Consider the following 13,990-nt stretch of genomic DNA (forward strand, 5'->3'; position numbering starts at 1 on the left):
TACCATTCCTCGGGTTACTACAGTGGTTACGATATTACTATACTTCCACCCAGATCCTTCCACAATCTTCCTTTTATCCCACTTCCAAATTTCACCGTCTCCCCAACCCTCTTCGTCTCCACCGTTTCTCCCTTCTTCTTCCCTTCCCTTAGGAACAATACCGAGTCGGGTACTGTTCCGGGGCGGATCTCCTTGAATATAACGCCACGATTCCGCCGCTACCTCATCCTTTACACCGACTGACTGACATCTTGCTTCCTTTGGTTCCTTCTTTAAAGAACCCAACCGCTTCTTAGCTTCTTAACCTAACGATTGACCAACAGTTTCTTCCATCGCCTTTGATTCATCCTTCCAGATCCTCACTATTCCACCAAGTTCTTTTCACCATGCGTTTTTTCTTCATCCACCGTCTTCACCGCATCACAGTCCAATACTTCCCCTTCGCTTTCCTTCAAAAGTCTCAGCAACGATTTCTCAATGGTTCGTCTCTTTGATTAATCGGATTTCGTCGGCCTACAACCACTTCATCGACCTAACAGTGCTCCGGCAAAAGCCCCTGTTAAGGTATTACTGGAGATGTTGAACGGTAGGTTTGAGCCCTAATTTTTTTAATTTGTGGTTTGTTGTTTTTAATTTTCAGATTAATCTCTCACTTTGGGTTGCAGGTGAACATGCTTTCGGGCTGGGTGTGTGTATGTTGATTCTATTACCCTGATTCTAATATCGTATTTTGCATGTTAACATGTATCCATGACATCTCACGTTGCAGACATACTCCTGACTCTTCTGTTAGATGCAGATTCGTACACTATGGAAACATTATTTCCAGAAGACATCTGGCAGATGCTCTGGAAGAACCCAAGGCCGATGAGCTTCATGTATTCCGCAGGTATAACATTATCAAAGATAATTAATAATTTCACCTAATTTATACCATGCTATTCTGATTCCTCCTTCCTAATCCGTCAATCTTGGATTCTGAAATACAGCTAAACCCAATTTGATACAGTTTCGATGAGGAGAAGATTTTCCGATCAAAAATAAACGTCTGATTCTTCAGTCATTTAATGTATTCCAGATCCCGAATTGAGGTTTGTTCTTAAATTTGTGTAATTGTTGGTTTCATGCACGCATAAACATTTTTCAATCTTTTTTTTTCAAAATTATGAACAATTTGTTGATCAATATTCTTGAAAGTTGGGTCAAAAACTGTCTGATCTTCCAAATTTATTATGAGGTTGTTGGCTTTAAAAGTTTGGTTATTTTGATCAATCACCCAATTGAAATTTGTTCTTGATTCTTTTTTTTTATTTTTTTTTTTATTTTTAATTTTCAGTATTACAAACTCTTTTTTCTTCAACAACTTTGTGTTGATCAATTTTCTTGAAAATTAGCTGAATGAAGTCAATTGTTTGATCTCTCATGATTATGTGTGTGGCTATTTTTTAACATGTATTTAATTTGATCATCATCTAACACACGAGCATTCTTCAATTTCCATGAAGTTTTTATATCCTGATTGCATCCATATTTCAAGTTTTGTTGACTGTTTTGGTAAAACTTCTTGAAAAATAGGTAAAAGAAGTTCACTTTTTAATCTTTGATGATTCGTGGTGTTTTAGTTTACAAGTTTCAATTAATTAAATCAATCACCCAGTCCACGGATGTTCTTGAATTTCCATCTTTCTGTATTATAATTCCTTTTTTTATATATAAATTATGAACTATGTGTTATCAAAGTCTTCAAAGTTTCTTGAATCCATTCCTTCTTTCAATTTTTTCAAATCACAAACTTATTTTTGGTCAAATTTTTTAAAGATTTTGTATCATAAAGTGAATTAGTTGATCGTTTTAAAGACTAATTTATGTCATTTAGCGGGTGTAGTTATTCAAGATTTGTAACTTTTGGCGGTTCTTCATTTTGGAATTTAGGAAAAGATTATATTTTTATGTTTTTCAAGTGACATTCATGGTTATTTGATGTATGCAATGGATGTTGTAAGAAAAATTATATTCAAATTCCGTTAACTACTGAAAGTCATATTATCATATTCTCCCTTTTTCCCATATACCTTCAGCTTTCTATTACCTTTGATTGTTACCTTTGCATTTCTCTATTGTCTTTTCTGTTTTTTTTTCTAATTTAAAAATAAATTACAAAAGTTTTTCTTTTTTGTAATCGTTTTGGTCATTTTCCGTGTAAAACGGCTACATTACCCTTTTCTGGTTTTTATTTTATTTTAAATCAAAGGGTAATATTGTCAATTGCTTAAAACATGAACAAAAACATCATAAATATCTCAAATAATTACCCTTTTCTGTTTTGTTATAAATAAAAGGGTAATATAGTCATATTGCGTAAAAGGGTAATATAGTGGTTATCTGTTAGGAATCTCATTCATTGAAGTTTTCTATGTTTTCATGTTATATAGTTGACTAATTGCCTGAACTTATAGATAGTGACATTTAATAGTTGACCAAAATTATGAATTGAATTTCGGGTCGGTATTATGAATGTGGGAATGATTCAGGTATTAACCTGTTAGGACCAAAAGACATGGCTAATTTGCTTTATATGGTAGTCACTTTCGAAAATATGTGTATTACATGCCTTAGAATTCTATTTCAGATAACAAACAATGCAAAAACACTATTAAGAAGCTGAAAGCCTGCACATTTTATCTTTTATCTTTATTTATTTATTTTTTGCTTTTTGGATGTGCTTCTAACTATTTTTTTATTTGACAGGTTAAACTTGTGAATCTTTAATCCCCGAGCTAAAAATGATGGCAGGTTTGTGAATATGGTTGGATGTCAAATTTCCCTGATGATGGCCAAAGGCTTTTCATACATCTTTATACAAAAATAGGTGTTATTTTCTCCTTTAAACGTTACATCATTATGTCCTGTTCTGCTTATTGTTTTCATTGATTTGCAAACCTGAAGATATGCTATGTATCTATGTTTGTTACTCCGGGTCCATGGTTTGGGATGTCTAATGTTTCTTACCTGAATAAATATCGTACTATCAATCAACATGGACTGACAGAACACTCTGGTAATTAAGTTTCTGTGTAACATCCGGAATTCCAGGTATTATATTTTATCATTTATTTTTGAGAAAAGAAAGGGACTCGACGAGTCGAGTCGTAGACTCGTCGAGTAGAACCGCGAATGCTGACTGGATTTAATGAATGGACTCGGCGAGTCGATGCGTGGACTCGGCGAGTCCGCGCTGTAAAATGAACCCTAAATCTCAGGGCCTGAGCCATATTTAAAGGCCTTTATGGCCTCCATTTGCGGCTACCTGTTCAGAGAGAGTACCCCTTGAGAGCTTGAGCGAGTTGAGAGAGAGATAAAGCCATATTGATCGATTTTGGTGTAACTTAGCAAAGGAGAAGTTGTTTCTAGCAAGAGGAGGTCAAGGAAGCTGTGGATCCAGAGTTTTCAAGTTCAGATCTACGCTGTTGAGGTATCTAATCGAACACCTTTTCTGTTTTGGGTTAAGATCTATGATCTAGGGCTTCCTTTGCACCATTTTGAGTTAGATTGTGAAGCATAGGGGGTCCCTTTGAGTATAGATGATAGATCTGGACCTTGAGAGGTTCAAAAGGTCCCAAGCTTCCAGCTTTATGAGGTTTCATGTGAGCCTTGAGAGTAAAATCACATTTAAAAGGTTATTCCTCCATTTTTGGTCTTATAAGCATTGCATGAACGTAAAGTTTGAACCTTTACGTGACTTTCGAGTGTTAGAAGGATGGATCTACTGTTTGGTGAAGCAGATCTGACCTCAAGAGATCTTTTGAGAATTTTCATGGGAGGAACTCGCCGAGCCCATAAGGGACTCGACGAGTCGAGTCGGGTTGCCCCGCGACTCGCGACCTGTGGCGACCCGTGGAGTATAGGGTTGACTCAGCGAGTCAAGTGAGGACAGGGGAGAGGAGGACTGGCATGTACTCGCCGAGTCACTCTAGTGCACTCGGCGAGTCCGGTCAATGTTGACCGTTGACTTTTGTTGACTTTTAGGGTTAGTCAGTGTTGGGACTTATGAGCCATTAGAGGGGCAGAATGGTCTTTTACCCTTCTTAGAGAACTTATAGAGAGGGGGTGGCCTAGCCTTTAGAAGTTGTATTAATTAGAGTAATTATTTATGTGATTAGGCGAAGGCTAGTGCAGTATTTCAGAGTTCGAGGTTTACCGAGTTACCCGAGGTGAGTCTTCTCACTATACATTACCTAGAGTGGTATTTATGTGTAGATCAGAGGGTCTTGTATGCTATGTGTATATATGAGATTATGTGCATTGTGTTATATGTATGCTATGTGTTGAACAGACCGGGCCGGAAGGCCCAACGATATAGACCGGGTCGGAGGACCCAACGATATAGACCGGACCGAAGGGTCCAACGACACAGACTGGACCGAAGGGTCCGACGAGCTATGACCAGACTGGAGGGTCCCGTTGAGACACATCGACCGGAGGGTCGTATTATAGCCTCGAGTGGCGTATGTGTTGTATGTGGTATTTTGGGGAACTCACTAAGCATTTATGCTTACAGTCGTTGTGTTATGTGTTTCAGGTACTAACGAGGATCGCGGGAAGGCGCCGGCATGATATGTACACACTGAGAGGATTTATGTATTCGAGGATCTTGGGATTTGTTTATTGTGAAACATGTGATACTTTAGGTTACTATGATATTTTATGAATGAAAGTATGTTTTTAAAATGAAAAATTGTTTTGAAAATTTACGTTGTTACAAGTTGGTATCAGAGTCTTGGTTTGAGACTCGGATACACCTCCGGGCGTATCTGAACTCAAACTGAGGATTTGAGAGAATCTTTCATAAAAGAAACAATTTTTCCAAAAGAGTAAAGGACTTTTGAGAAAAGCAGAACGGAGCAGTGTGTACGATCAGCCAGCGCCTGAACGGTGATTTCCCAAAATACCCTTACATTATGTGTTATGAGATATGATATGCATGCTAGAGTAGGCTAGGTATTCATATTAGGACTAGAGTGACCTGATTTGTGATGCCTTAGCCTAGGAGTTACTGCTACTATGAGATACTTCGAGAGTAAGTAGGTAGCAGCGAGGAATTTATGAGAGGTCTACTAGAGAGTAGCCTGAGTTCAGTGAGATATAAAGTACTTGTGATCTGGGATCCTAGGAGGAGGACTTGGGGTGAATACCGATGCGCTGTGGAAGGAAGTATAAGGGCCCGTACTACTGGAAACACCGGATCGGTGAGCAGTCCAAGTAAGAATCCTTAGGGTGCTAAAGAACAAGTAGGGTTGAGTATCGAGTGCGAGTATACTCGAACGAGTCTCTGATTCTTTTGTATTGTGTTTCAGAGACGTCATGGTTGGGACGCGCCGCCACCCAGGAGGCAGTGGTACCAGTGGTACCAGCGATGAGGAGATTCGTAGGTTGATTCACGAGGAGGTGGCTGCGGCCATTCGAGCTGAGATACCAGAGATGTTCGGGTCTATCAAGACCACGCTGATCGAGAATTTTGATGAGCGGTACGCTGCTCTTACTGAGGCTGTTGTTGCTGCGGCCACCACAGCCGTCGCTGCTGCCAGGCCGCAGGGGGGTGACTCGTTGCTGTACCGAGAGTTCAGCAACCGAAGCCACCAGAGTTTGATGGGACGCAGGACCCGATTGCTGCGATGAGGTGGATTTCTGATATCGAGGGATGCTTCTACACCTGCTCGTGTCCGGAGTATCTGAGGGTTCGGTTTGCGCTGAACCAGCTTCGCTTGGGAGCGAAGGACTGGTGGAAGTTTGTGACGACAGACTTCACTACGACAGAGCTTACTGCGGTGACCTGGGAGAGGTTCACCACGATGTTTTGAGATGAGTATGTTCCCCCTGTGGAGAGGGAACGACTGGCCCAGGAGTTCTTATCCCTCAAGCAGGGAACCGAGTCTGTGACGGTGATTACGAGGATGTTTCACGAGAGGGCGTTGTTTTGCCCTGAGCACGTGTCAACTGAGCAGGCACGTATGAGCCGGTATTTGAGCATACTGAGGAGGGATATCCGTGAGTTCGTGGCGAACTCGTCATACCGGACATTTGCCGAGCTTCAGGCAAATACCCGGAAGCGAGAGATTGAGCTGGAGACTCAGGTCAGGGAGGTGGCCGAGTCTCAGAGGAGGGACAGGCGACCGGCACAGGCGCAACCGACAGCCAAGCGGGCAAAGCCCGCTGATTCGAGATCTGGGGTTCCGAAGGGCCGTACTTGTGGAAAGTGCGGCAAGAGTCACGAGGGGATGTGCAGAGCTGGGGTGTGTTACAAGTGTGGGAAGGAGGGGCATTTCGCGAGGGATTGCCCCAATGGATTCTCGGTTTGCTTTCATTGCAACCAGACCGGCCATCGGAAGGCCGAGTGCCCTCAGCTACTACAGGGATCAGCACAGGGGTCTACACCTGCTGCTAGAGCTATCGAAGTCTGGCCAGCGAAGGTCGAGGCACCGAAGGCTCGCGGGAGAGCCTTCCAGTTGACAGCGGAGGAGGTCCGCGCAGCGCCCGATGTCGTGGCCGGTATGTATTCTTTTACTTACCTACTTGGAGTTTGAGATTTTGTGCTTATATTGTGTTATGCTTAGGTACTTTTCTTGTGAGTTCTGTACCTGCGATGGTGTTATTCGACTCGGGTGCGAGTCGATCTTTCGTGTCATTAGCATTTAGTCAGCACATCAGTGTTCAGCGAGAGGCGTTGAGTCGACCTCTACGAGTTTCTATAGCCGACGAGCGAGCAGTGTATGCTACTGAGGTGATCCGAGGTTGTGTACTCGAGATCTTCGGCGTTGAGTTTCCGATTGATTTGGTCCCGATTGCGATGGGAGATGTCTGTGTCATCGTGGGCATGGACTGGTTGAGCAGGTTTGGAGCGGTTATCGACTGCAAGCTACAGTTGGTGACCATACGAGACCCTAGTGGGGGAGTTCTTACGGTGTACGGCGAGGGTACCCGTTCAGGGTCAGCATTCTGTTCGGCTGCTAGAGCGAGGCAGAGTCTACAACAGGGCTGTAGTGGGTTTGTGGCCTACGTGATGGACACACGAGTAGCAGCGGAGAGGCCTAGTTATGTTGATGATGTGCCGATAGTGCGTGAGTTCCCGGACGTTTTCCCCGAGGAGTTGTCGGGTGTGCCTCCCGAGAGGCAGGTGGAGTTTCGCATCGATTTGGTTCTGGGAGCAGCGCCTATCGCCAAGGCGCCCTATCGCCTTGCGCCACCAGAGATGCATGAGTTATCCTCACAAGTTCAGGAGTTGTTGGGGAAGGGATTTATCAGACCGAGTAGCTCGCCGTGGGGAGCGCCGATCCTTTTTGTCAAGAAAAAGGATGGTTCACACCGTATGTGCATTGATTACCGGGAGTTGAACAAATTAACGGTCAAGAACCGTTACCCACTGCCGAAGATTGATGATCTGTTTGATCAGTTGCAGGGAGCATCTTGGTTCTCCAAGATTGATCTGAGGTCTGGATATCATTAGATGAGAGTGCGTGATGAGGATATCCAGAAGACGGCGTTCAGGACTCGTTACGGGCATTACGAGTTCGTGGTGATGCCTTTCGGGCTCACCAATGCACCGACAACGTTCATGGATCTCATGAACAGGGTGTGTAGGCCGATGTTGGATCGATCGGTGATCGTGTTCATCGATGACATATTGGTGTATTCGAGGTCCAGAGAGCAGCATGAGGAGCATTTGAGGGAGATCCTCGGAGTTCTGAGATTGGAGAGGCTTTACGCCAAATTCTCCAAGTGTGATTTCTGGTTACGAGAGGTCCAGTTCCTGGGACATCTCGTTAATCAGAATGGGATATTGGTCGACCCGGCCACGATTGAGGCGGTGATGAGTTGGGAGGTGCCGAGATCCCCCACCGAGATCAGGAGTTTTCTGGGGTTGGTCGGCTATTATAGGAGATTTATTAAAGATTTCTCCAAGATCGCCGTGCCTCTCACCAGGTTGACCCGGAAGGGCGTTACTTTTTTGTGGGGTCCAGAGCAGCAGGCCTCGTTTGAGACTCTTCGCCAGAGGTTGTGCGAAACCCCGGTGTTATCCCTTCCAGAGGGAATGGAGGATTTTGTGGTGTACTGCGACGCATCGATATCAGGGTTGGGTGCGGTGCTCATGCAGAGAGGGCATGTGATAGCGCATGCATCGAGGCAGCTGAAGCCTCATGAGACGAGGTATCCCACCCACGATTTGGAGTTGGGGGCAGTGGTGTTCGCCCTCAAGATCTGGCGCCATTACCTGTACGGGGTTCGGTGTACCATATACACGGACCACAAGAGTTTGAAGTATCTGATGGATCAGCCCAACCTGAATATGCGCCAGAGGAGATGGTTGGATGTGGTAAATGATTACGATTGTGAGATCCTGTACCACCCGGACAAAGCTAATGTTGTAGCTGATGCGCTGAGTCGTAGGGCGGAGAGTGCCCCGATTCGAGACACTTGTATGCAATTGACAGTGATGACTCCGGTGTTGGACACCATTCGGGAGGCCCAGGCAGAGGCCGTGAGACCGGAGAACCGCAAGAGAGAACGAGTGATTGGGCAGGTACCTGAGTTTGTTACCGATAGTCGTGGGCTGATGACCTTTCAGGGTCGGATTTGGGTGCCGTATGCAGGCGGGACGCGCGCCACTTTGATGGAGGAGGCGCACCAGACGAGGTTCTCGATCCATCCCGGGGCCACTAAGATGTATTTGGACCTGAAGAGAGACTATTGGTGGCCCTGTATGAAGAGGGATGTAGCATGGTTTGTTGAGAGGTGCTTGACCTGTCGCAGGGTTAAGGCCGAGCACCAGCGTCCGCATGGCAAGTTGCAGCCACTTGAGGTTCCCCAATGGAAGTGGGAACAAATTTCTATGGATTTTATCACCAAATTGCCGAGGACCGCACGGGGTGTCGATGCAATTTGGGTGATCGCCAACCGGCTGACGAAGAGCGCGCATTTCCTTGCTATCAGTGAGAGCTCTTCAGCCGAGAGGCTGGCAGAGTTGTATGTGAGGGAGGTGGTATCGCGGCATGGGGTGCCGATCTCGATTGTGTCGGATCGAGATGTACATTTCACTTCCAGGTTCTGGAAGAAGTTCCACGAGGAGTTGGGTACGAGGTTGCATTTCAGTACCGCCTACCACCCCCAGACGGACGGACAGAGTGAGCGGACGATTCAGACGCTCGAGGACATGCTTCGAGCATGTGTGTTGGACTCCGGAGGGAGCTGGGACACATACATACCATTGGCTGAGTTTTCCTATAACAACAACCACCATTCGAGCATGTGTGTTGGACTCCGGAGGGAGCTGGGACACATACATACCATTGTTGTATGGGAGGAGGTGTCGGACTCCCATTTGCTGGGGAGAGGTAGGGCAGCGTGTGATGGGTAGCACTGAGATAGTGCTTCAGACGACAGAGCAGATACAGCAGGTTAGACAGAGGTTATTGACAGCTTAGAGTCGCCAGAAGAGTTATGCGGATATGCGACGATCCGAGCTTGAGTTCCAGGTGGGAGATTTCGTACTCCTGAAGGTATCTCCTTGGAAAGGAGTGATCCGATTCAGGAAGAGGGGTAAGTTGGGGCTCCGATACATCGGTCCGTTCAGGGTGACTGCGAGTGTAGGCAGAGTAGCATATCGATTGGAGCTACCTGCGGAGTTGAGCCAGATTCATGATACCATCCACGTATCTCAGTTGAGGAAGTGCATAGCCGACGAGTCGGTGGTGGTACCGCTGGAGGATATTCAGGTGGATGCGAGCCTGAATTATGCTGAGAGGCCAATCGCGATCCGGGATCGGAAGATCAAGGTTCTGAGGAACAAGGAGGTGTCCCTGGTGCAGGTCCAGTGGCAACATCGGAGGGGGTCCGAGCTGACTTGGGAGCCAGAGTTAGAGATGCGTGAGCAGCATCCAGAGTTGTTTGTGGAGCAAGACTTCGAGGACGAAGTCTGATTCTAGCGGGGGAGAATTGTAACATCCGGAATTCCAGGTATTATATTTTATCATTTATTTTTGAGAAAAGAAAGGGACTCGACGAGTCGAGTCGTAGACTCGTCGAGTAGAACCGCAAATGCTGACTGGATTTAATGAATGGACTCAGCGAGTCGATGCGTGGACTCGGCGAGTCCGCGCTGTAAAATGAAACCCTAAATCTCAGGGCCTGAGCCCTATTTAAAGGCCTTTATAGCCTCCATTTGCGGCTACCTGTCCAAAGAGAGTACCCCTTGAGAGCTTGAGCGAGTTGAGAGAGAGATAAAGCCATATTGATCGATATTGGTGTAACTTAGCAAATGAGAAGTTGTTTCCAGCAAGAGGAGGTCAAGGGAGCTGTGGATCCAGAGTTTTCAAGTTCAGATCTACGCTGTTAAGGTATCTAATCGAACACCTTTTCTGTTTTGGGTTAAGATCTATGATCTAGGGCTTCCTTTGCACCATTTTGAGTTAGATTGTGAAGCATAGGGGGTCCCTTTGAGTATAGATGATAGATCTGGACATTGAGAGGTCCAAAAGGTCCGAAGCTTCCAGCTTTATGAGGTTTCATGTGAGCCTTGAGAGTAAAATCACATTTAAAAGGTTATTCCTCCATTTTTGGTCTTATAAGCATTTTGCATGAACGTAAAGTTTGAACCCTTACGTGACTTTCGAGTGTTAGAAGGATGGATCTACTGTTTGGTGAAGCAGATCTGACCTCAAGAGATCTTTTGAGAGTTTTCATGGGAGGAACTCGCCGAGCCCATAAGGGACTCGACGAGTCGAGTCGGGTTGCCCCGCGACTCGCGACCTGTGGCGACCCGTGGAGTATAGGGTTGACTCAGCGAGTCAAGTGAGGACAGGGGCGAGGAGGACAAGCATGTACTCGCCGAGTCACTCTAGTGCACTCGGCGAGTCCGGTCAATGTTGACCGTTAACTTTTGTTGAGTTTTCGGGTTAGTCAGTGTTGGGACTTATGAGCCAATGGAGGGGCAGAATGGTCTTTTACCCTTCTTAGAGAACTTATAGAGAGGGGGTGGCCTAGCCTTTAGAAGTTGTATTAATTAGAGTAATTATTTATGTGATTAGGCGAAGGCTAGTGCAGTATTTCAGAGTTCAAGGTTTACCGAGTTACCCTAGGTGAGTCTTCTCACTATACATTACCTAGAGTGGTATTTATGTGTAGACCAGAGGGTCTTGTATGCTATGTGTATATATGAGATTATGTGCATTGTGTTATATGTATGCTATGTGTTGAACAGACCGGGCCGGAGGGCCCAACGATATAGACCGGGTCGGAGGACCCAACGATATAGACCGGACCGAAGGGTCCAACGACACAGACTGGACCGAAGGGTCCGACGAGCTATGACCGGACTAGAGGGTCCAACAAGCTACGGGACTGGAGGGTCCCGCTGAGACACATCGACCGGAGGGTCGTATTATAGCCTCGAGTGGCGTATGTGTTGTATGTGGTATTTTGGGGAACTCACTAAGCATTTATGCTTACAGTCGTTGTGTTATGTGTTTCAGGTACTAGCGAGGATCGCGGGAAGGCGCCGGCATGATCCGTACACACTGAGAGGATATATGTATTCGAGGATCTTGGGATTTGTTTATTGTGAAACATGTGATACTTTGGGTTACTATGATATTTTATGAATGAAAGTATTTTTAAAATGAAAAATTGTTTTGAAAATTTAAGTTGTTACATTCTGAAAGGAATTGTTTGACATAAGACTAAATTTCCAGTTTATATGAATATGACGTTGATGAGATTTTATATCTTGACATTACTCATCATGCAACATAATTGTTGATTCCTGCTGTTTGATTAAAGATTTAGGATATGAGGATTGATAGGTTTATGTTTACCAATTAGCTTTCTATCTTTAGTAACTATTTTTTATTTCTTAATGTAGACAAGGATAAAATGGTATTATCTTTGGAATAGACGGAAATATTAATATCCCATTTGAAATGTTAATACTTACAGCTTGAGTAAGTCACTGAAGCTGAAAAACAAGCACCAAAACATTTACTTCGGGTAAAAAAGAAGGAAAAAACTTCATCCATTACAAACATCCATCGGTTTTTGTTCCGACATTATCTCCACCGGTTGAAGTGATGCTCCGTGCACTCGAGGTATGGATATTTAGCAGCTTTTAAATAACTATGTACTTTTATTGGTTTGTTTATAATGGATTTGTGCATTCATTTCTTCCTATTAGGGAATTGTGCATTGAAAGTCTATCAAGCTAAGAAGAATATCTGAAACACTAACGTACTTACATGTCTCTACAAAACAACAATGTAGTCTAAATTTTGCTACAATGTACTTAATTTTTCCTAAAAAATTATTGTTTTTGCTGCAGTTATTTCTGCCACGTGGGCTTCAAGTTGAGAAAACCATCAAAGTTTCTAATATTCAATACCTTGAGGTAGATTCTAATTGTGGTCAACAAACACGGTTCATTTAGCTTTAATTTAAAAAATGGCAATTGGAGAAAATGTTCCTAAAAGTATTGTTTTGTTTTTTTTAAATAACATATTCTTGATGGATAAGGGTAGATATTGTAACCTTTTTAGCATGCACAATTGCATCAAAAAAAATATCAATACGATAATAATAGAAAATATTTTTTCTTTTCTTCAGGTGGCTTTATTCAAGTTATGAGGAATGGGATTTCGACTCAGAAATGTTTTTTCTATCGGCCAAAAGCGTTAAATGCAAAAAATAGCAACGTACACTAATTTATTTGTTTACTTTCATTTCTTACATTAGGACATTATACTCTATTCAATCTATACGATTGCTTAGTATTTGAATGACATTATAGCATCCTACTTTCGTGACCTGCCAAACATCAACAACAAAAACTGACCCGTGCAACGCACGGGCCTCATTTCTAGTTATGTTTTTGAATATGTTTATTTTATTTATATTCTTTTTTAATCTATTGTAAAGTTTATTATATTATAGGGTAAATGGAACAATTATGACTTTGCATATGTTTATTTTATTTATGTTGCAAATCAGAGAAAATTTAGTGTCAAAATCGCAAAAAAAAAAAAAAAAACGTAGTGTCTTTTGCGCTACTTTTTTCGCTTCTAATACGTCATCATGTCACGTCAGCAGTGACAATCGAATGACTTGAAGCAAACTGGTCAATTGATCAGAATTGCAACAAATTAAAACATAGTGACTTTTGTAAAAAGTTAGTCACTTTTGTATCATTTACCCTTATATAAGTATAAATATAAATATATAATATAGGAGAAAATGTCACCAAAGTCATTGTATTATAATTTTTGTTTTTTCAATTAATCCGGTATGTATTCTTCTTATTTTTTCCAAAATTTACTATATTCGAAGTTAGCAATTTAAATGGTATTACTTGATAATTGGCCTATTAGAATGCCAAAGGATCTAACAATTGGAGGGTTTCATTGAATGAGTGTAACTTTATTAGTGTTTTTTTACTGCAACGAAGTACACATACATATACACCCTACTAAGAAGATAGGAATGTTTAAATTGAGTCACATCTCTTGATTATAGTAACTAAGTTATAACTCGTGTACTACTTAAAATAATTTAAATAATAACATTGTATTCTAAAAGTACAATGTTGTAATTGGGAGGCTTATAAAGGGCAACAAATCAAAAACAACTTAAATGATTTCCTCAAATTGAAGTTCATATAATGAATCCATATAATGAATCCGTAAAGAGAATCAAGTGCGTTGCTTTTATTAGTGAGGAAATGAAATTACATCGCTATATATAAATCTGCTAAAAAAATATGACATACGTATATAAGAAAATGTGCTCATATTGTATCAATTGTGAGCATAATATAATAATCTTCACATCCCTGATTCCTCCATCACCTATATATGTTCACAAAAGGAGACATATATAAGACAACTTTAGAAGAAACTACGTAAATTTTAAAAAGCAAAAAACTCAAGGAATCTTAGCCATCAATAAAGGTTTA

At 42.8% G+C, this 13,990-nt stretch overlaps 1 long non-coding RNA gene across 10 annotated transcripts; it reads left to right on the forward strand.

Moving 5' to 3' along the window:
* On the forward strand, nt 1-12,928 carry LOC145132340 (uncharacterized). Of its 10 annotated transcripts, none has more exons than XR_013718001.1 (9): nt 1-586; nt 666-889; nt 990-1,091; nt 2,749-3,472; nt 4,161-4,211; nt 5,355-6,546; nt 11,986-12,134; nt 12,365-12,430; nt 12,646-12,928. It is a non-coding gene; the product is annotated as an uncharacterized LOC145132340 (long non-coding RNA). The 10 variants fall into 10 exon arrangements; XR_013718002.1 differs by lacking the exon at nt 5,355-6,546 and adding an exon at nt 12,221-12,273; XR_013718000.1 differs by lacking the exon at nt 5,355-6,546.
* The last annotated feature ends 1,062 nt before the right edge of the window (nt 12,929-13,990 follow it).

The sequence above is a fragment of the Lactuca virosa genome, chromosome 8, assembly GCF_052849685.1.
Source record: "Lactuca virosa cultivar CGN04683 chromosome 8, Lactuca_virosa_CGN04683_v6, whole genome shotgun sequence".
NCBI classification, from domain to species: domain Eukaryota; kingdom Viridiplantae; phylum Streptophyta; class Magnoliopsida; order Asterales; family Asteraceae; genus Lactuca; species Lactuca virosa.